At 44.4% G+C, this 23711-nt stretch overlaps 1 protein-coding gene across 1 annotated transcript in view; it reads left to right on the top strand.

Annotated features, from left to right (window-relative positions):
- cntn1b (contactin 1b) overlaps positions 1-23711 on the top strand; it is a 595565-nt gene that overhangs the window by 460876 nt on the left and 110978 nt on the right. The gene's annotated exons all lie outside the window — the stretch shown is intronic.

Genomic DNA, 23711 nt, shown 5'->3' with positions numbered 1-23711 from the left:
CTGTGGGGATGGAGGTAACCACGAATTGCAGAGAGAAGAGGGAAACCGAATTGAGGGATGTAGAGAGACCAGGAACAGAGTTGGAGGATGGGGAGGATCTGGAGCCACCACTGACTGATGGGAAGGGAAGAAGAGCCAGTACGTAAAGTGTTGGAAAGGGGTGAGGAGCCAGGAATCATAGCAAGGGATGGGCAGGGCAAGGAGCTGAGAGCCCTCTAGACAGAGAGTGAGGAAGGTTCAAGAATCAAGCTGAGTGATGTGCAGCAGCTTACAGTGGTGCCCAGATAACCTGAGCTTCCATCCAGCATGGCTTCCGGGAGCTGACCTAGTCAACTTCCTTCCATCCGAATCACCCCCTCACCAACGGATCAGCCCTCACTACTGCTCTCTCCATCTCCCTCCAGAACATCTGTTCGTTTATGAACAAGGCCCTCGCCGTCCATGAACTTATTGTGAATGACTGCATTGACATTGTGGCCTTGATGGAGATCTGGCTGGGGGCTGATGACACGTTCCCCATTACTGAAGCCTCCCCACCTGGCTATACTTTCTACCACTTGCCCTACCCAGACCATTGTGCTAGCTGTATAGATTTTTTTCACAAATTCACACTTTGGCGTGACCCCCTACTCTCCTGGCACTTTCTCCCCCTTTGAGCATTTCACCTTGTTCCACCATTATTCACCTCTCATTTAAAATCCTCATCTATCATCCACCCAAGGATAACAAAAAATTCTCACCGAGGTACCTGCACTGTGTAGTTCCCTCAGCTTCTGCACCAAAATGATTTCAAACTCCACCATATCTCATCATGCTCTCATTCTTCTGAGTTCACTTCCCTTAATCTCTCCCTACATGTAAACTCCCCAATCCGTTATCACGGACAATCTCTTGACCTTTCCATCTTGCGTGGTTTTGTTACATCCTTTGTTTCAATCACAGGTGAGGCCATTTCTGATCACTTCCTGGTGTCACTCACCACACACATCCCCCTTCCATGCCCCAACACTACCTCCCTGTATCCACCTCGAGATAAAGCTACCCCCAAGTTCACTTATAACTACACTTGCAAAATTCTAAGTGTCTTCCAACTTTGGCCCTCTCTTTGTCATGACATTTCGGGAGCTATTGATTAACTCAACCGCACCTCACCTCGACCTTTGATGTCCTGAAACCATTGCTCTCTCTCACCCTGACCATCCCCGCAAGTGTGGCTCTCATTGCTGCTCTCTTAAGTCCAATGGACACAGACTATAATGTATATGGCGGGCAACCTTTTAGCTAATCACTGCCAAATCTGGCTGGACCACATATCAAGTCCTGCTCTCGTCTGCTGAAACTGTGCTCTATTTCAGGACCATCCTGGAATGCAGTGAAAAATCCAATTTGCTTTCTCTACTGCATACCATCTTCTTATATCCCTCTCCCCTGTTTCTGCCCTCACCGCCAACAACAAGTGAGAAACTCATGGACCTCTTTGTCACTAAGATTGAGACTGCCTGATCAGCTGGTTCTGCCACTTCCACTAACCCACCAGCCTAAAATTGCTCTGATTTCCCCCTTCCCCCTGCCCCACACCACACCTTATCTGGTTTCTCTCTTATCTCTGCTCATGCCCTGTCTGGGTTCGTCTTGCTCATGAGACCTACCACATGTTCCCTCAACCCTACTCCCACTAAACTACTGACCTCCCAAATTCCCTACCTCATCTCCATGTCAGCTGATATTATTAATGTTTCTCTCCAAGTATTGTCCCTCTCTCCTTTAAATCTGCCGCCACCACCTCCTCAAAAAACCAATCCTTGATTTCACCATCTTCCCAAACTACCTTCCATTTCCAACCTCCCTTTCCTCTCCAAAGTTTCTTAACATGTTTTTGCCTCCCAAATCCACTCCTGTCTTTCTAGAACTCCATGTTTGAATCCCTCCAATCAAGTTTCCGCCCCGCCACAGTACCAAAACAGCCCTTATCAAAGTCACAAATGGTGTCCTATGTGACTGTGACAGAGGCAAACTAACCCTCCTCGTCATTCTCAGCCTGTCTGCAGCATTTAACATGGTTGACCACACCATCTCTTCATAAGCCTCCCCACTGTCATCCAGCTGGGTGGGACTGCTCTCACCTGGTTCCATTCTTATCTATCTAATCGTAACCAGAGAATCACCTGCAATGACTTATCTTCCTGTTCCCACATTGTTACATCTGGTGCCCCCCAAGGATCGATCCTGGCCCCCTCCTATTTCTCATCTATGTGTTATCCCTTGGCGACATCATCTGAAAACACAGCATTTGCTTTTACACATGCGCTGACAACATCCACCTCTATCTCACCGCCACCTCTGTCGACTTCTCCACGACTGCTAAATTATCCAACTGCTTATCCAATGCCCAGTGCTGAATGAGCAGAAATTTCCTCCAATTAAATATTTGGAAGTTTGAAGCCATTGTCTTCGGACCTGCTACAAATTCGGTTCCCTAGTTACCGACTCCATCCCTCTCCCTGTCGACTGTCTGAGGATGAACCAGACGTTTCACAAACTTGGTGTCACCTTTTATCCTGGGACAAACTTCTGACCCCACACCTGTACCATCACTTAGAAGACCTATTTCCACTTTGGTTACGTTGCCCCACTCTGCCTGCCCCACTCCGCCTCCAGCTTAGCTCAGCTGTTGCTGAAACACATTCATGCATTTTTTTACCTTTGGACTTACCTATTCCTGGCCAACCTCCCACATTTTACCCTGTGTAAGCTGGGGGTCATCTAAAACTTAAGTGCTCCTGTGTTAACTTGTACCAAGTCCTGTTCAGCTATCACTCCCATGCTCACTGACTTCCATGGTTCCCAAGAATAATGCCTCATTTTTAATCTTCTTGTTTTAAATCCCTCCATGGCCCCAATCCTCCCTTTGATCTCCTCTAACCCCACGACTCTCTGAGATATCCATGCTCATCTAATTCTGGCCTCCTCAGCACCCCTGGGTTTAATTCCACCAGTAGCAACCATGCCCTCAGTTGTCTCGGGCCTGAGCTCTGAAAGTTCGTCCCTTAACCTCTTGGTCTCTATATCCCTCTCTCTCCTCCTTTCAGATGCTCCTTAAAACTTATCTCTGTGATTAACCTTTTGACCATCGGCCTAATATCGCATTATGTGGCTCAGTGTCATGTTTTGCTTTATAATTCTCCTGTGAATGATCCTGCCTTGGATCATTTTATTACGTTAAAAGTATGAATAGCAAGCTGTTTTGATGTAAGAGGGTATGAACAGGACAAGCAGAGGGAAGATTTACAGTCCATACCAGTCAGCTGCAGAAATGTAACTAATGAATCTCCACAGACCTGAGCTATCTAAACGTTGTCTGCCGCAAGCTTTCACCCAAGGCCTCTGGGTCTAGGTGAATGGCTGTTATACCTACGGCATGAGAAAATGCTCTCCAAACCTTGCAATTTTTAAAAAAATGTTGCTGTAGTTTGATTTTACAGCTTTGATCACAGTGATGGGTTTCCATGTGTGCCAGATACCTGGCTACCCAAAATATGATTGTAATAGTGGATTTAACTCAATAAACAATTTGATGACTGTGACATACATATAACCTCTGCAAAAGTACTATACAATTTTCATTTCAATCAGCCTTAATATTGCTTTGATTAAACAACATGCAGTGCTTTCTAGCATGAATCGCTGGGTAGAATTAAAAGCTTGTATTGTAGAGATGACACAAGAATATGAAATGAATTCAACAGCGAAGGAACCACTGCTTCTGAGAATATAGAGAGGGCTCATGAGTCTTTGCTGCTTTCTTTTGATGTGGAAGTTGGACAGATATTAAAGGGATACACTTATAAGCACTTGGCTCCCGTAGGAATGAGCAGGAAATTGCTTTGAGAAGACTGTTAGAAGAAATAATTACATTGTTTTAGCAAAGGAAATTAATAGGTATTGCATTTTCTACTGATTAAATGGTGCAGTTTCTTGAAACCGTCACTTCAGAATAAAGGGAGCATACCGCCACCAATTACGGGTGCATACTTACAGTGAATGGTTTGGAGTGAAAGAGGTCAGCTGGACCACAGTTCCCAACGGTCATCTGCCACAACTCCAGACAAGTGGACAATTTACTGCTGTGAAGAGTCTGATCAAAGTCAGGCAAGGCAACAACAAGAATTAGCATTTGTGTAGCAATCTGTACCTAACTGTAACAGCTCAGAGCACCTTACAAATTGGAACCAGGTAAAGAAACCATTCTCGAGGAAAGGCAAGAGAATGAATTTTTTTGAAGGCTTTTGAACACCAGCTGCATTCATGAGGCAGGCCTGGGAAATAGCTTGTGAGATCAAGGGCTAAGGGGTTGACAGATTCACCAGCTTCTGGGACAAGTAGTAGCCCAGTTTCAGTAGTCTCTACAGATAAGGACATAAGTCTGAAGAAGGTCATTTAGATTAAGCTGAAGATGAACAAGCTTCTCAAAGTTAATTCTCTGAGAGATAGTGAGCCAGTGGAGCATAACATTCAGGGGGCGAATGGGTGCGTGACTGAGTGCAGGAGAGGATTCAGGCTACTGAGCTGTAGGAGCATGGATGAAGGCTTCAGTTGTGCTTAATGAAATTGTTATTCCTGCCATGTGGTTTTGCTGCCAACCCAATTTAAATCAATGTGCCTCACTGAAGGTCACTTTGTTGGCAGTTTGGTTTTGTCACATTGTGTTGACATAATGCAGAATTTGTGCATTTGGATGTCATAGTGAAAAGAATCCTAAATCACAAAATGCCAATTCGTGTTTGTGGTGCTAGTGTAAGTTAGAGTAGTGTAGGATGGGTAGAGAGAAATTATTTTCTCAGGTGGAATCAGAAACAAGGGGATACAATCGTAACATTAGAACTCAGAGAGAAACCTTGAAGCATTTATTCACACTGAAGACTAGTAGAAATCTAAAATTCTCTCCCTAAAAGACTTGGATACTAGGGTCATTTGGAACATTCAAGACTGAGATTGATCGCTTTTTATAAGATAAAGGGATAAGGAGTAAAGATGGGGAAATGGAGTTGAAACACAGATCAACTATGATCTAATTAAACAATGGTGCAGGCCTGGGGGTTGGAATGGCCTATTCCTGTTCCTAATGTTCCTCAGTTGCTTTACTAATAACTTCCAGCATTAAGGCTGTGTTAAGAATTTTCATGTGTTGGAACACACAATGTGCTGACACAGGGCTGCTGGAGAGAGTCTGATCTTGACAATATTTACATTCCTAAGACCAAAACTAGGAAGTCACATCAGTTTCAAAAACAACATGTTGGCAACTTGGCGGAGAATAAGGACCCAAGGAATTCTCCCTGCATTTGTTTGCAATCTCACTCACATGGTGCTCAGAATGAAGAATGATAACTAAAGTATTGCAATCTATTTATACCTCACCCCCAAGTGGCTGCTTTTCATGCATAAGCCTGGACAATGGCAAGTTGACTATTGGGGACACATGAGCCAAGCCAAATCTCTTTTTGGGCTAATGATGCTTCATTGAGCTGGTTATTGGTTGTGGCTCAGTTTGTAGCCTGAGTCAGTAGGTCATGGGTTCAAATCCCACTCCAGAGACTTGAGCACACTAGCGCTCCAGTGTCGGAGGTGCCATCTTTCAGATGAGGTGTTAAACCGACACCTTGTCTGCTGTCTCATATGAACATAAAGGATCCCGTAGCACTATTTTTGAAGAAGAGGAAGGAAGCTCTCTGCAGTGACCTGGTCAATGTCTATCACTCAGGCAAAATTATTCAGAAATTATTTAGTTCCTATCACATTGTTGTTTAAGGGAACTTGCTGTGTGCAAATTGAGTGCCATGTTTCCCACATTGAAACAATGATTGTGCTTTTGAAAACGCACTTCAGTGGCTGTGAAAAAGTTTGGGATGTTCTGAGCTGGTAAAAGACACTATATAAATAGGAATAGTTTCCTTTTAACTATCATCTATCTACCCAACACAAATGGCGCACACATGCAGCATGCTTCCCAAGGCAACTCCCTGGAGAATGACCAGGAACAGGAACCCAGACCAAGGTATGTTCTTTAAAATTTTCCTGCCAAACTTCAGGAGAAATCTAACAGTGGCGGTTGACTCAGTTGACACCAGGCATCAGGCTGGCTTTCTTCCTGCTCCTGACAGCTGAGAACCCCACTATGTAATAAAAACATACATACGAACAAGGAGCAGGAGTAGACCATTCAGCCCCTCGAGCCTGCTCCGCCATTTAGTAAGATCATGGCTGATCTGATAGCAACCTGAAATCTGCATCCCATCTACCCCCGATAATCTATCACCCCATTTCTTACCAAGAATCTATCCACCTCTGCCTTAGAAACATTCAAAGACTCTGCTTCCACCACCTTTTCAGGAAGAGAGTTCCAAAGACTCACGACCCTCTGAGTGAAAAAATTTCACCTCATCTCTGCTTTGAATGGGCGACCCCTTATTTTTAAACAGTGACACCTAGTTTCTCAACACAGCTAAGGAGTGAGCAAGTATATTTTAAAAGTCTCTCTGAGATAGGGAGAGGGAAAAAATAATTTTCCTTAAAACAAATGATTCCAGTGGAAGCAGCAATTTTGATTGCCTTTGTCTTGGCGAACTGGTATTTTGAGTTTTAGCAGGGACTACTATTGAATTAAATTTTGGTGACTGATTAAGCCTCATTTTGTTTTTAGTTTATGAAATTACTGGATTTTTAGTGCCCTTTTGGAGATGACCTTTCACAGGCCTGCCCAATTTCCTGTGAAATACCAAAAACAGTAGTTGTCTGTAAGTGAATTAGAAGGCAAAAATCCAACCAAGGGGTTAGGAGCCTATCACAAGAAGCAATTTGCATCAACCAAATAGACCCCAAAAAACTGGGCCTCTTTATTATCCCTAATGCATAACAGCTAGTGAAGGAATCTGGAATTGTATGACAGCATTGCAGTCTTTGCAGGTTTTTCTTATTTAGATGTTAGACCTCAGGAAATATTACTAACTAGTATATATTATAAAGCCAAAGTAACCCATCCATTAGCATGAATGATATCAGAATACTGTAACAATGCCGCTACAGATAACGGTTAAATCGTAAGAAGTTATACTGGAAACATAATTCATTGGTAATATTTCAGTAATGTTTGAAATTAAAAACAGGTTATTGTGATGAACCACTGCAGTAATATGTTGTGGTCCAACTTAAACACTAATATTTCATGTATTAAAACTGCCTGGAAAACATAATGGAACCATTATGGGCTAGAGTAGACGTCCACTGGGGAAGAAAAATGGGCGTAAAAAAATGGCAGATAAATCCCACCTGTGACTGTTGTGCTGTACAAGAATTAATGCACTAGCATATAAGTTGCACCTCCACATTTGCTGGTAGAAAAAAGTTATTTGGATTTGAACAAAAGGCCTCCTTCGCTTCTGTTCCAATGATGCCACTTTCCAAAACAGCGCTTCTGACATGCCTTCCTTCTTCCTTAACCGAGGTTTCCCACCCACTGTGGTTGACACAGCCCTAACCGTGACCGGCCCATCTCCCGCATCTCTGCCCTCACTTCCTCTCTTCCCATCTCTCCCAGAACCATGATAGGGTCCCCCTTGTCCTCACTTTTCACCCCATTAGCCTCTGCATTCAAAGGATCATCCTCCACCATTTCTGCCAACTCCAGCATAATACCAGCACCAAACACATCTTCCCCTCACCCACCCCCGTCAACACTCCGTAGGGAACATTCCCTCCGGAACACCCTGGTCCTCCATCACCCCCAACACCTCATCCCCTTCCCACTCATCTTCCCATGCAGTCACAGAAGGTGCAACACCTGCCCCTTTACCTCCTCACCGTCCAAGGGCCTATACACCCCTTTCAGGTGAAGCAGCACTTCACTTGCACCTCCTTCAATTTGGTCTACTGTATTCGCTGCTCCCAATGCGGTCTCCTCTATTTTGGGGAGACCAAACACCTACTGGGTGACCACTTTGCTGAACACCTTCGGTCTGTCTACAAGCACGACCCAGACCTTCCTGTGGCTTGCCATTTCAACACACTACCCTGTTTTCATGCCCATATATTCGTCCTTGGCCTGCTGCAATGTTCTAGTGAAGCTCAACACAAACTGGAGGAACAGCACCTCATCTTCCGACTGGGCACTTTACAGCCTTCCGGACTTAACATTGAGTTGAAAGACTTCAGACCATGAACTCTCTCCTCTATCTTCATCCCTTTTTTAATCCCTTTTTTCACATTTATTTTTATTTTTTATCTACTTATTTTTATTCATTTATTCTTTGTTTTATCCTTTTTTTATCCCCTTTTCTATACTTTTTTCCCCAACCACCGCTCCCTCCCCCGACTCCACCCCCAATAGGGCCATCTGTTACTTGTTCCATGTTGTTCTTTCACAGAGTGCTGACCCTTGTTCTGCTATTCACACATTCTGCTTTCTTACCTTTATGCCACTATCAGCATCTTCTTTTAGCCCTTACCACTACCATTAACATTCCCTTTGTCTTTTTGTCCATGACACCTTTGTCTTTTTGTCCATGACACCTTTGTCAATCTCTCCTTAGCCCCCACCTATCGCTGGCCTTCTATCCAGCTTCACCTGCTCCCCCCGGCCTTAAACACTATAAATTTTATCACACTTCTACTTCTTTTTTGCTCTGAAGAACGGTCATGTGGACTCAAAACATTAACTCTCCACAAATGCTGTCAGACCTGTTGAGTTTTTCCAGCATTTTCTGTTTTTATTATGCTTGAACTTGTCATTTGTTGCAACAGTTATATGCATTTGCTTAAAGCCAGCCATAAGAATAAGCAATATCCTGGTGTAACTGCGGAGAGACCAGGAATACACTCTGCTGAAGCCACTATGGACCAGTTGCTTTTTGAGGCAGTGGGCTGCTGCTATATGTGCTGATCCAGAATTCCAGCTTGCAATGATGGTCACTTTACTGCTGCATGATTCTCCATGGTTTCCATTGCTCAAGGCATCTCCTCATGATACCCTTTAGATGGTGCAAGTACATTCAATCAAGCAGTTGTGCAGTCAGCACGTTTGTCTGTCTGGTTGTCTCCCAACAAATCAAGCCAAAACATGCCTAACGCCACCTGGAGATTTTCAGCATGGTCTACACTTTGGTAGTGTTGCCTCCACAGTGTCATATTGCTGAAGACAATATTTAATTAATTCCTTGTGTTCTATTGGGAATGCAGCCGAACATCATTCTTTTTAGGGTTTCAGTAAGATACTCCAATAAGTGAGCCCACTCCCTATGAACTGAGAGGCCCAATACTGAGTCATTTAGCCAGGCCAGCAGCCGTTTCATTGAGGAGTAGGTAATACTGCACATTAAGCCCTTTCGCCCCTGGGAGAAGATCTTCTCGGACTGCTGGCTATCCTGTATGAAATAAACATCATAGGATAATAGGAACAAGAGTAGGCCATTCAGCCCATCGAGCCTGCTCCGGCATTCAATTAGATCATGGCTGGTCATCTACCTCAACACCACTTTCCCGTGCTAAACCCACATCCCTTGATGTCATTAGCCTCCAGAAATCTATCGATTTCTGTTTTGAGCATGTTCAATGATTGAGCTTCCACAGCCCTCTGGGGTGGAGAACTCCAAAGATTCGCCACCCTCTGAGTGAAGAAATTCCTCCTCACTTGGGTCTTAAATGGCCTACCCCTTATCCTGAGATTATGTCCCTGGTTTTAGACTTGTCAGCCAAAGGAAACATCCTATCTACATCCACCCTGTCATGCCCTTTAAGAATTTTGTACGTTTCAATGAGGTCACCCCTCATTCTTCGAAATTCTAGAGAATACAGACCCAGTCTCTCCTCATAAGACAATCTTGCCATCCCAGGGATTAAACTGGTGAGTCTCTGTTGCACTCCCTCTATGGCAAGTATATCCCTCCTTAGATTAGGGGACCAAAACTGTACACAATAGTCCAGATGAGGTCTCAACGAGGCTCTATACAACTGCAACAAGACATCTTTACTCCTGTACTCAAATCCCCTCATGATGAAGGCCAACTAACCATTTGCCTTGCTAATTCCTTGCTGCACCTGCATGCTAACTTTAGTAACTCATGAACAAGGACACCAAGGTCCCTGTGGACATCCAGACTTCCCAACCTCTCACCATTTAAGAAATATTCTGCCTTTCTGTTTTTTCTACCATAGTGAATAACTTCTCACTTATTCACGTTATATTCCGTCTGCCATGTTCTAGCCCATTCACTTAGCCTGTTCAAGTCCTCTTGAAACCTCCTTGCATCATCCTCAGCTTACTTTCCCACCCAATTTGGTGTCATCAGCAAATTTGGAAGTATTACAATTGGTCCCCACATCAAAATCATTTATATAGATTGTGAACAACTGTGGGCCTAGCACGGATCCTTGCGGTAACCTGCTAGCCTGCCATCCTGAGAATGATCCATTTATTCCTACTCTCTGCTTTCTGTTTATTAACTAATTCTCAGTTCGTATTAGTATATATCTCCCAATCCCATGCGCTTTAATTTTATTTACTAACCTCCTGTGTGGAGCCTTATCAAAAGCCTTCTGAAAATACACCACATCCACTGGTTCTCCTTTATCAATGCTATAAGTAATATCCTCAAAAAATGCCAACAAGTTTGTCAAACATTATTTTCCTTTCATAAATCCATGTCGATTCTGCCCAATTTTACCACTCTTTTCTAAATGTCCAGTTATCCCATCCTTCATAATAGATTCTAACATTTTTCCTACTACTGACGTCAACTAACAGGTTGTAGTTCCCCATCCTCCCCCTTCCTCCCTTCTTAAATAGTGGGGTTACATTTGCTACTTTCCAGTCTGCAGGAACTTTTCCAGAATCTATAGAATTTTGAAAGATAACCACCAAAGCACCCATTATCTCACTAGCCACCTCCTTCAGCACTCTGTGTTGAAGCTCATCTGGTCCAGGAGATTTATCAACCTCAATCCAGTTAACTTTTAGTACTACCTCTTTACTAATACTAATTTCTTTCAGTTCCTCAGTTTCACAAGTCCCTTGGTCGCCTACTATTTCTGGAGATTTTCCATTTCTTCTTCTGTGAAGACAGACGCAAAGTAACAGTTTAGTTTCTCCGCCATTTCTCTGTTCTCCACTATAAATTCTCCTGTCCCTACCTGTAACGGGCCCACATTTGTCCGAGCTAATCTTTTCCTTTTTGTGTATCTAAAGAAGCTTTTACAGTCCGCCTTTGTGTTCCTTGCTAGTTTGCATTCATATTCTCCTTTCCCTTTCTTAATCAGTTTTTTGGTCCTCTTTTGCTGGGTTCTAAATTGCTCCCAATCCTCAGGCTTACAACTTTTTCTGGCATCCTTATAAGCCATTTCCTTTGATATAATGCAATGTTTAACTTCTTTAACTTCGTGCCTTAGAGGAATGTATATCTGTTGTAGACCCTGTAGTATTTCTTTAAATACTAGTCATTGCTTGTCTACCATCGAATCTTAGTGTATTTTCCCAATCCACCATAGCCAACTTGCCCCTCATACCTTCGTAATTTCTTTTCTTCAGATTTAAGACCCTAGCTTCAGTATGAACGATATCCTATTCAAGCTTAATGCAAAATTCTGTCACATTATGGTCACTATTTCCCAAAGGCTCCTTTACAGCAAGGTTATTAATTAGCCCTTTCACATTACACAAAACTAAATCCAAAATAGCCTGATACCTAGTTGACTCCTCAACGTACTGCTCCGGAAACGCATCTCATACACACTCCAGGAATTCCTCCTTCAGAGCATTAGTGCTGATTTGGTTAACCCAGTCTATATGTAAATTGAATCTGCCCATTATTACTGTATTACCCATGTTTACATGCATCTCTAATTTCCTGATTTATACTGTGCTCAACATTAGCACTACAGTTTGGTAGCCTATAGCTCCACCCAAACTGATTCTACATCTTGATCCTTCGACCTAAGACCCTCTCTTATTAATGCACTGATCTCGTCCCTTATTAGGAGTGCTACCCCACTCCTTTTTGTTTTTGCCAATCCCTCCTAAATGCCGAATATCCTTGCATATTCAGTTCCCAATCTTGGTCACCCAGTAGCCTTGTCCATAATGGCAATGAGATCATACCCACTTACCTCAATTTGTGCATTCAAATCATCAGCCTTTTTGTGAGTGCTACGCGCATTCAGATAGAGTGCCTTTAATTCTGATTTTTTTTTTAACAATATTGTCTATTCTGATCCTATTTAATAATTGCCTGTGCTTCATCTGTCTTCCATTTTTTCTTTCTATTTTTCTACCTCCTTTTATCAGTTTTGCTTCCCTCGAATCTGAGCTCCTTTTCAGGTTCCCACCCCCCTGCCAATCTAGTTATCTAGTTTTAAACCTTCCCCAATAGCACAAGCGAATCTCCCTGCAAGGAAGTTAGTCCCGGTCCTGCTAAGATGCAGTCTGTCCATCTTGTACAGGTCCCACCCGCCACTGAACTAGTCCCAATGCCTCAGAAATCTGATGCCCTCCTTCCTACACCAGTTCTCCAGCCACGAGTTCAATCCTCAATTCTCCTATTTCTATGCTCACTAGCATGTGATCCTGAGGTTATTGCTTTCGAGGTCCTGCTTTTCAATCTCTTTCCTAGCCCCCTGAAATCTGCTTTTAGGACCTCATGCCCCTTCCTATCATTGGTACCGATGTGGACTGCGACCTCTCGGCTATTCACCCTACCCCAAAAGACTGTCTTGCAGTCGCTCCGTGACATCCTTGACCCTGGCACCAGGGAGGCAACGTACCGTCCTGGAGTCACGTCTATGGCCGCAGAAATGTGTGCCTGTTCCTCTACTATGGAATCCCCTATCACTACTACTCTTCCCCTCTTCTTCCCCCCTCCTGTACAGCTGAGCTGCCCATGGTGCCACAAACTTGGCTGTGACTGCACTCCTTCGAGGGACCAACCTCCTCACCAGTATCCAAAATGAAAAACCAATTAGCGAGCAGGACCTCAGGGGACTCCTTCACTACCTGCCTGGTTCTCTTGGGCTGCCTGGCGGTCACTCATTCCCTTTCTGCCTCCATGCTCTGTGCCTGCGGTGTGACCACCTCTCTGAATGTGCTATCCACATAGCTCTCAGCCTTGTGAATGCACCATAGTGACATCGCCTGCCACTCGAGCTGCAAAGCCCACAGCTCAAGTTTCTGCAGATGGTGACACTTCCTGCACATGTGGTCATCTAGGTCACCAGTAGCGCCCACGACTTCCCACATATTACAGGACATGCATTCCACATGACCAAGCTGCCCTGCTATGTCTTAACTTTACTTACATTAACTTTATTTTACTTTGGTTTACTTATATTAATTTTACTTGACATGAACTTAATAAACCTTACAACTTTTGATAAACCTTACTCATACTGATAAGTCCAACTGATACTTAACACACTTTACGAGTTGCAATAAACCATACTTAAGGCACCACTTTCTCCCGTGCACCAAATTCCCCATGATAACCGAATTCACAACTCCTCCCCGTCACACTCCAACTGTTATGATCCCAGCTGATGTTAGTACTGGACAAGTCAGATCCCAGAATGGAACCTGGCTGGATAGAACATAATTATTTTTTTAAATCGTGGAGGATACTTAATGAAACAGGTTCACAGGAGTCTGCTGTTGACTTTTTAATAAAAAGTTAAAACATTTATTAAACAAGAAACATTAAGTGTATTATACTAGATAACAGAAAAGTTGGAAAGGTTTCTACACAGACACCAAGAAAAAATGATTCAAACTCACTCTATCCCCTTTATCCCAGCAATACTATTACAGACCCAACACTGCAGTGAAGTGGTAGCACTGTTTCCAAACCAAGGCAAGAGCTCGCTCCGTTGCAAAGAGGTTTCTTTTCCAGAAATTTCTGGAATATTTCTGAACATTCATTAGAAGTCCTTCCACAATGGGTATCTCCCTTGAGAGATCCAGAAAACTCACTCTAAATTCACTATCACTTTAACTTTAGAGTGATACATATGAGTTCTTTAACAGACTGGCATCATGTCCAGCTAGAGAGAGTCTTAGACCTCACTCTGTGGTATATATATATATACACACCAGCTGAAACTAAAAACTGCTTTTCTTGTCTCTCCATGTATCTCTGTGGGTCTCTCTCTCTGATCTCCTGTTGCTAGGCAACAGGACAGTTCTTTCTACTTTTCTTTCCTTTTAACTTCCCCAAACTACTAACCCCTTGGTAACCCATCTCTTCACTCTTAAGAGTTGTAAAACCTCAATAAAAATGCATGTATACAAATAGGTCTCCAGACTTGCCGGCTCCATCTCACAAGAGCTCTCAACTGAAACCAAACCCAGGTTTCATCTTTCTTAACACACAAATAAAAAAGAATATCAATTAAACTTAAAGCTATAGTTCCTAAAACCCACAAATATAACTTACTAAAAACTATGTCTAGTTCCTAACACTGCATTTAGCTGATTGGCAAATGACTGCCACTGCCATGTAGTTCTCTGTTTAACAAGGTAGTCTAACTTACTTGAAGGTTGTTATTCCTGTGTCAGAGCTCGACTCTTAATCCATATTTAAACCTGAAAAAGACTTAACAGAACTTACGACGTGAACCTAATTCACTCAGTCTCCGTCTCACTCAGCATAGTCTCTTGACCATATGCCCCTTGCTGACTCAAGGAATCTCAATTCAATTCCAAGTGAGCAAAAGCTCAGAACTGCCCTTCATTTTACATTAATTAGCCATCCCACTCAGATCGATGGCTGGCCTGGGAAGTGGAAAAATGTCACAGTGCTGCGACAGTGAGTGGTCTTCCACATTGGGGCTGGGGCACATTGTTGGGGTAGAGATATGGAGATTTCCTTTGTGCTGTGCCAGCTTGGGCATGCTTGATGGGATATGAACCTGAAGTGGGAACAATTCCATTCCCAAGCACTAACCTCACTCACCTTGATGAACAAAAAACTTTTAAATAAAAGGCACTATCTGCATTTAGCTTACTGGACATTACTGGAGCTCCAGTAATGTCCAGTAAACTAAAATGATGTAAGCAGAATAAGCAAAATCAAAAAAAAATTGCAGAATGTAAGTATTTAAATAATGTAGAAAATAATGAATGCTCTATCCTTCAGTATTAGTGCATCTGAAATCATTCTTTGGCCCTATAATAATAACCTCATATGGGTTATTTCCTCATTGCCCCACAAAATCTCTCTTGTTGACCTCAGAAGAACTAGTGAACCCAGAACCCAGAAAGATAATCCTGGCACCCTTTGAAGTTCATCCAGACAGAAAAGAAATTTAAAAAATGGGCAGCTCCCAAATTGTGTCATTCAATCCTAAAACAGCAAAGATTTTCTGTACAGCGCGAGACCATAAGCTGTCAGAAGAATAAAGATTGAGAGTGAGAGATGGGCCATGGAGGAGGTGATGTAATGGCCTTTGAACTAAGCTTAAGAGATAAACCATTGTGCTGCAAATTGAAAGTTAAAGAAAAGTCATCTGGAGGGTGGAGCTGTGATATATGTATCTCCTGTGAGCAATGTGGTCAATGTGCGGGCTGTGAGTATCTTCAGGTTAATTTAATCCTTAATAGATCATCAACTGTTTGATCGTGTGTGAATTCATTCCTGTTGTGCAGACACAGAACTGCATCCTTTGTAATGTTGCAAAAATGTTGGATCTACATTCAGAGAAAGAAGATAAATTTATTTGACACCTTTCAGGGCAGTGCAAAGCACTACACAGCCAAACAAGTACTTTTGTTATAGGGAGGTACGTCTAGCTGTAAACCACATCTAGTTTTGACTTGACAGTACCAGGATGCAAAGACAGAATTAAGTACAGCACACACAAAAGGCAACTTTTTATCACACTAAAGATATGTTCATTGATCTATCCTTGACTCCCCTCCTATTTCTCAGCTACAGGCTAACCCTCAGCGATAACATCCAAAATCACATGTATGCTGACACCACTCGGGTCTATCTCACCACCATCGTCTTGCACCCCCTCAACTGCCTCTCTTGTGTCACACTGCTTGCCCAACATCTAATATTAGATGAGCAGAGATTTCCTGTAACCACGTCTTGGGAAGACAAAGCCATTGAGTTTTGCCCCTGCCGTAAATTCTATACTCTGACCACCATTTCCAACCCTGGTAACTGTCTGAAGCTGAGCAAAATGGATCGTAACCTCAGTTTTGTGTTTGACCCAAGTTGCTTTTCCAGCTACATATTCCTATCATCACCAAGAAGGCTAATTTCTGCCACTCTAACATCGTTCGACTCCGACATTCGCAAAGCTCATTTGTTGCTGAAACCTACATTCATACCTTTGTTCCCTCTAGATTTGTCTATTTCATTGCTCTCCTAGCCACCCTCCCATCTTCACCCTACACAAACTTGTACCCATCCAAGCTCCTGCTGCCTGAATCTTAATTTGTTCCAAATCTCATCCATCCATTATCCCAGTGCTTAGAGACACTGACTGACTCCCGGTCCGACAGCACCTAAATTTTACATTTTTAAAAATTCATTAATGGGATTTGGGCATTGTTGGCTAGGCCAGCATTTATTGCCCATCTCTAGTCGCCCTTGAGAAGATGGTGGTGAGCTGCCTTCTTGAACTGCTGCAGTCCATGTGGTGTAGGTATACCCACAGTGCAGTTAAAGGAGGGAGTTCCAGGATTTTGACTCAGCGACAGTGAAAGACAGCGATAAATTTCCAAGTCAGGATGGTGGGTGACTTGGAGGGGAACTTCCAGGTGGTGGTATTCTGCCCTTTTCCTTCTAGATGGTAGTGGTCGTGGGTTTGGAAGGTGCTGCCTAAGGAGCTTTGGTGAGTTCCTGCTATGCATCTTGTAGATGGTACACACTGGTGCAACTGTGCGTCAGTGGTGGAAGGAGTGAATATTTGTGGAAGAGATGCCAATCAAGCGGGCTGCTTTGTCCTGGATGATGTCAAGATTCTTGAGTATTGTTAGAGCTGTACTCATCCAGGGAAGTGGAGGGTATTCCACCACATTCCTGACTTGTGCCTTGTAGCTGGTGGACAGGCTTTGAGGAGTCAAGAGATGAGTTATTTGCTGCAGGTTTCCTAGCCTATGACTTACTCTTGTAGCCACAGTATTTATATGGCTAGTCTAGTTCAGTTTCTGGCCAATGATAGCCCCCAGGATGTCGGTGGTGGATATCACTCTTTTTAAGCATCTTGGGACGTTTTACTACATTACATGCACTATAAGCTGTTGTTGCAACAGCCAGTTGTAAAGAAAGCCTATTAATGTTTGTATTCAAAGGAATTTTGTGGGGAAATTAAGCTCTGTGGATGCTGCTGACCCTTAAACATCAGTACTCCATCTTCTGCCTCATTGTTATCCCTAAGGTTCAAGAGAGTCCGGGGGAAGAGGTGAGTATGGTGGCCATTACCAAGGAGAAGGTGCTAGGAAAACTGAAAGGTCTGAAGGTGGATAAATCACCTGGACCAGATGGATTACACCCCAGAGTTCTGAAGGAGATAGCTGAAGAGATAGTGGAGACGTTAGTCGTGATCTTTCAGGAATCTCTGGAGACAGGGAGGGTCCCAGAGGACTGGAAAATCGCTAATGTAACCCCCCTGTTTAAGAAGGGAGTGAGGCAAAAGATGGGAAATTACAGACCAATTAGCCTGACCTCGGTCGTTGGTAAGATTTTAGAGTCCATTATTAAGGATGAGATTTCAGAATACTTGGAAGTGCATGGTAAAATCGGGCAAAGTCAGCATGGTTTCATCAAGGGGAAGTCATGCCTGACAAATCTGTTAGAATTCTTTGAGGAGGTAACGAGTAGGTTAGACAAAGGAGAGCCAATGGATGTTATCTACTTGGACTTCCAGAAGGCCTTTGACAAGGTGCCATACAGGAGGCTGCTCAGTAAGATAAGAGCCCATGGGGTTAGAGGCAAGGTACTAGCATGGATAGAAGATTGGCTGTCTGGCAGGAGGCAGAGAGTGGGGATAAGGGGGTCCTTCTCAGGATGGCGACCGGTGACTAGTGGAGTTCCGCAAGGGTCAGTGTTGGGACCACGACTTTTCACTTTATACATTAATGATCTAGATGAAGGAACTGAGGGCATTCTGGCTAAGTTTGCAGATGATACAAAGATAGGTGGAGGGACAGGTAGTATTGAGGAGGCTGGGAGGCTGCAGAAGGATTTGGACAGGTTAGGAGAATGGGCAAAGAAGTGGCAGATGGAATACAACCTGGGCAAGTGTGAGGTCATGCACTTTGGTAGGAAGAATAGAAGCATAGACTATTTTCTAAATGGGGAGAGAATTCAGAAATCTGGAGTGCAATGGGACTTGGGAGTCCTAGTCCAAGATTCTCTTAAGGTTAACTTGCAGGTTGAGTTGGTAGTTAGGAAGGCAAATGCAATGTTGGCATTTATTTCGAGAGGACTAGAATATAAAAGCAGGGATGTACTGCTGAGGCTTTATAAGGCTCTGGTCAGACCACATTTAGAAAATTGTCAGCAATTTTGGGCCCCGTATCTCAGGAAGGATGTTCTGGCCCTGGAGAGGGTCTAGACGAGGTTCACGAGAATGATCCCAGGAATGAAAAGCTTAACGTATGAGGAACGTTTGAGGACTCTGGGTCTATACTCGATGGAGTTTAGAAGGATGAGGGGCGATCTGATTGAAACTTACAGAATACTGAAAGGCCTGGATAGAGTGGACGTGGGGAAGATGTTTCCATTAGTAGGAGAGACTAGGACCCGAGGGCACAGCCTCAGAGTAAAGGGAAGACCTTTTAGAACAGAGATGAGGAGAAATTTCTTTAGCCAGAGAGTGGTGAATCTATGGAATTCATTGCCACAGAAGGCTGTGGAGGGCAGGTCATTGAGTGTATTTAAGACCGAGATAGATAGGTTCTTGATTGGTAAGGGGATCAAAGGTTATGGGGAGAAGGCGGGAGAATGGGGTTGAGAAACTTATCAGCCATGATTGAAAGGTGGAGCAGACTCGATGGGCCGAATGGCCTAATTTCTGCTCCTATATCTTATGGTCTAAATAATGGGTGCAGTGTCCGTGCTGCTTCACACTACAAATATGGGTGATGATGGCCAGTGTAGAGTTGAATGTCCTTCTACCCTGCACCCTAAAGACTTCTCCATGATTTCTGAAAAGAGCAGATGGGGAATATTATTAGAACCGACATATTTGGACATTTCGGGTGAAGTTTTTTTTAATTTATGTTAAGGACCTGTGACCAATCAGTCAGATTGGACATGCTGATGCAACATATGGTGGTAGAGTATGTGATTAGCATGATATGTGGTAGAGGATGTGATTAGTATGATATGTACCAGGTGGTCTGTGCAACCTTGCAACTCTGAGGACCAGCACTTATCTCCCCATTAATCCCACTATCTCCTACTCATGTACTGTGAAAGGCTTCTACTAGGATAGCTTATCATCTGCTTCACTCTCTGTCCTCCTATTTTATGGTCATTTGGCTTCTAAAACCTTATTAACGTGTAAATTAATAAAAGAGGATGAATTGCCACATGGTGTGACATTCATTGGTTTGAATTTCTTCAATAACTCACATTTGCAGGGAAATCCAAATATCTCTTTCACATCGACAAAGTTGTTTTGATAAAATATGCTATATTCATTAATTTGAATATTTGCACATTGCCTTTACTCGCTGATAGGCCCACAACTTACATTTGAATGTACGCCCCATGTATTGCTTTCATTTCCATATAGAAAGTGATGATACATGCTCTTGGTGCTCTTTTTCCCGACATGAAACTTCTTCTTGTTTTCCTGTCAGGGCCTTACGGTCTTAAGTCCTTCTGTGGTAGAAATCTTCTGCTTTGCCCTTGTTGTCTGAGGCTGGCTGTTGTCCAATTCCAGCATGTTCAGCCTACATTTTAAGAGTGCTGCCCACGAGTCTCCATGTATTGTTCACTGAAGCCTGCTTTGGCATTTCTGACATTTTTATCAAGCATTATGCAAAGCATGGCTGGGCAAGCAAAATATTTGAGATTTTATCTTAACCAAGTGTCAATGTAGTTGTTTGGGAATTATGAGGATAGCATTAGTACAGATTTAATGTTTCCTGGTTACCTTTTGCCCTGCTAGCAAATTCATGTTGAACAGAAACTTCAGCAGAAATATTGCATGCAACATTTTAATTTGAGCCTGTTAATTTCTACAAGGCACTAAACTTTAAGATATGACAAAAGGTACACTTAGGAAATTGGAAGTTAGCATATTTAACACTGTGATCCCAGAAAAAGAGTAGAGAGAAAACAGTGGACTACAAGCCACTTTCCTGACATCAGTTGTTGGGAACATTGCTGGAATCTCTTAACAATGCACTTAGAAAAATCATAGTACAGGTAGAGTACCTCAAATCTGGCTACCCGAAAACTGGGCATATTTATAATGTTCCATGCATCAATTCTAATTGAGTAAAATTTTAGAAAAGTAACTTACCCGGACAATTCAGCCACAATTCGGCCAGGCATTGCATTGGCACGGTGTGGCTCCAGATGAGTTACCGGCTTCTCCGCTTCGTGCACTGCTCTATCCCATGCTTCAGACAACCCTTGACCTCATCCAACCCACTTGACCCAAACCGCCCACGGCCCAAACTACTCAATCTGAAATCCTGCAGCATCTGAAATTTTGAACGGTCTGAGCCCCAAGGGCGCTGGATTTGAGGTACCGTACCTTTATGATCAGACAGAGGCAACTTGGCTCAACAGAAATCATGTTTGGCAAATTTATCAGAGCATTTTGAGGATGTAACTAGTTGGTTCAATAGAAGTGAACCAGTGGATAAATTCCAAAAGGCATTTGATAAGGTGCCACACAAAATGTTAGTATATAAGGTAAGAGCTCATGGAGTTCAGGTTAATATATTAGAATGGATTGAGAATTGGTTAACAGACAGGATGCAGAAAGTAAGGATAAATGGGACATTTTCAAGTTGGCAGGCTGTGACTAGTGAAGTACCTCAAGGATCAGAGCTGGGGCGTCAGCTATTTGCAATATATATTGATGACTTAGGCTGGAATTTTCCGTGCCCGTTGTTGTCGGTATCATGGTGGGTGTGAGCAAACAATGTGATGGGAAGGCCAAAAATTGGTTTTATGACGTTGTGAAACCAGTTTGCAGTCGTCCGCTCTGCCCATCAATGGCGGGCCATCTTTCCCGCTGTCGGATGTTGGGAACTTCATTTTAATAGATCCGCATATCACTTAAAGCCCTGCCGCTGGAATCGCCCCTCCCCCCCACATAAAATTTGCCACCTACGTCAGTGGGAAAACATGCCAGTGCAGAACACATCTTGACAAGTGTGATGTGCAGAAGTCCGGGCCTTTCTCACATCGCGGACATCTGAGGAACAGAAGAAGCTGGAGTCCTACAGCTACCGGAGCCTGGAGGAGCACGTGCATCGCATGCTGGGTGGATTTATATGAATGTGGCTCTGCCGTGAAGCAGCTCACAGAAGGTGGAAGGTCATCGTTGAAGGCCTGCTTCAGGACATCAGTGTCTTGGCCTTGGTCTGTTACGTCGAGGGGGGTGAAGAGGAAGGTCCAGTGTGAGTGGGAGAGGAAGGAGTACCACACGGGTGGGAGAGGAAGGTCTAAGTTTGACTTGGAGAGGAAGGTGTACTGGGGTGGGGTGAGGTTGGGAGGGGTGAGGGAGTATGGGGGAGGTGGGTATTACAGGGGAGAATGTGACAACTGAGGAGGTATGTGTAAAGGGGGGGAGGAGAAAGGGAAGGAGTTCGGAGATGGAAGGTGTTCGGTGGGGGGAAGGACTTTGTGTGGAGGAAGCAGTTCAGAAGGTGGCAGGACTTAAGGGGGAGGAAGAAGTTCGCAGGGGAGGAAGGAGCAAGAGTGGAGGAGGGAGTAAAGAGGAGGGATATCCAGATAAATGTGCAAGGGAGTGGTCTTTGGAGTCAATAGCTGCCTCCTGGGGAGTGAACTGAGGGTGGGTGTGGTATGAGGGAATAGTGAGAATGACCGAGGGCAGAGTGAGCCGGTGGGGTGGGAGGTGAGGGTTCGACAACAGCGGTAGAAGGAACAGCAAGGATGGTTGGTGGGGACTCGGAGGCAGACACGGACCCTGGGGGTGGGAAGGAGAGGTCGGGAAGGTCAATGTGAATGGGAGTGGGATTCTCAGGAAGGAAGGAAACGTGTAGGTTCACCTGGATATCCTGGGAACAAAAGGGTTCTGGCTGGTAGGTGAGGGTGGGGAGGTGGAAAGTGATGCCAGGGGGGTCAACAGTGATGGCAGAAAGGGCATGGGTGATTTGAGGAGAGGAAAGGACCAGGGAGCTAAGGACAAACTTCACCAGTACCATTTTGTAAAATCAGAAGAGAGAATGGAGAGCTGAGGCCTTGGCAGCCCCGGGTTGCTTTGGTTGTCCACCTGTGGGCTGGCTGCTCCCTCTGCAATGACAGAGAACAAGGTTGAGGGGGTCACAGGAAAAGCGGACTCGGAGGGAGAGGATAGCCTCTGAGGTTCCTGAGTGAATCACCCAGTGGTGTCCAGTTGCCGCTTTCCTTTCCTTTGGGTGCCTGAGGGCCCGGCCAGACTCCTTGAGGGGAAGGAGCACCTGGAGGGATGTCAAGGGGCCCTTTTTCCCTCTCGCATTGCCACTGCAGGAACTCACCCATGGCTACCGCAATGGAGTGCAGGTCTGCGCGTAGTTCCACATTCTGCTGGATCAGGGTCTCCATGGCGTTCTTCCCATGGAGACCTCCAAACGTGCATGTGTGGGCCACACTCCTCTGACTCGAATGCCACTCTGTTGAGGGCTTCCAACAGCTCTGCGTGACATTCCCCCACCTTCTGCTGATTCTCCACAATGAGTTGGAAGGCCAAATCCAGAGGCTTGCCATCTGACTTGGACCACAGACGCCTCTTCCCTAGCAATCTTCTGAGTCCTGGGAAGCTCAGTTGAACATGCCTCCTCCTGCTGCGGATACATGTCCGTGCAATGACCAACAGATTGTGAACCCGAGCCTGGTCTAGATCTAGATCCTACCAAGGTGTGTGTCTCTGCACTGGTGGAGGGTGTGGGTAAGCGCTGTGACGAGTATTCCAGGCTGCTTATTTCCAGCTCTTCAATGGAGGGGGTGTCCGCTTGGCTGAAGGTGAGGACATGATGTAGCTGAGGGACTGGCTGGCTGAGGGTGTCGGCCACTTGGCAGAGCTCCCTGTGAGAGATCAATGTAGAGATGATTAGTGCATTGCAGCAGAATCAAAAGCAGAAGAGAGAGCACTCACAGTTACGTTGAGAGAGGGATGATGTGGCGCAAGATCCTCACGTGGGTGTTCACCGCCAACCTCACCGTCACTGCAGGCACGGTCCATATCCTCACCAATCAGCGCGATGGCACTCTCCTCAAAGTGAGCAAGGCCTCTAATGTGGACCACTCTACCCCCCTGTCTGGGACCTCTCCCTGCTGTTGTGAGCCAGCTTCTCCTTCATGAAAACAGCTGGAGGGAGTGAGCAGGATGTATGGCACTGCGTGGAATGTTTTGTGTGGTGAGCGGAGCCATGGTCAGGATGAGGACACAAGCTCAAGAGGTTATGAGCCTGATGGCGATGTGAGGGTATGTGTGAGACTTAGTGGTGTTGTCCCTTGAGGCGTGTGATCCTTGTG

The sequence above is a fragment of the Cetorhinus maximus genome, chromosome 22 (assembly GCF_964194155.1).
Source record: "Cetorhinus maximus chromosome 22, sCetMax3.hap1.1, whole genome shotgun sequence".
NCBI lineage: Eukaryota > Metazoa > Chordata > Chondrichthyes > Lamniformes > Cetorhinidae > Cetorhinus > Cetorhinus maximus.
Note: the sequence above shows the minus strand (reverse complement) of the source record. Positions and strands in the feature narration are given on the sequence as shown.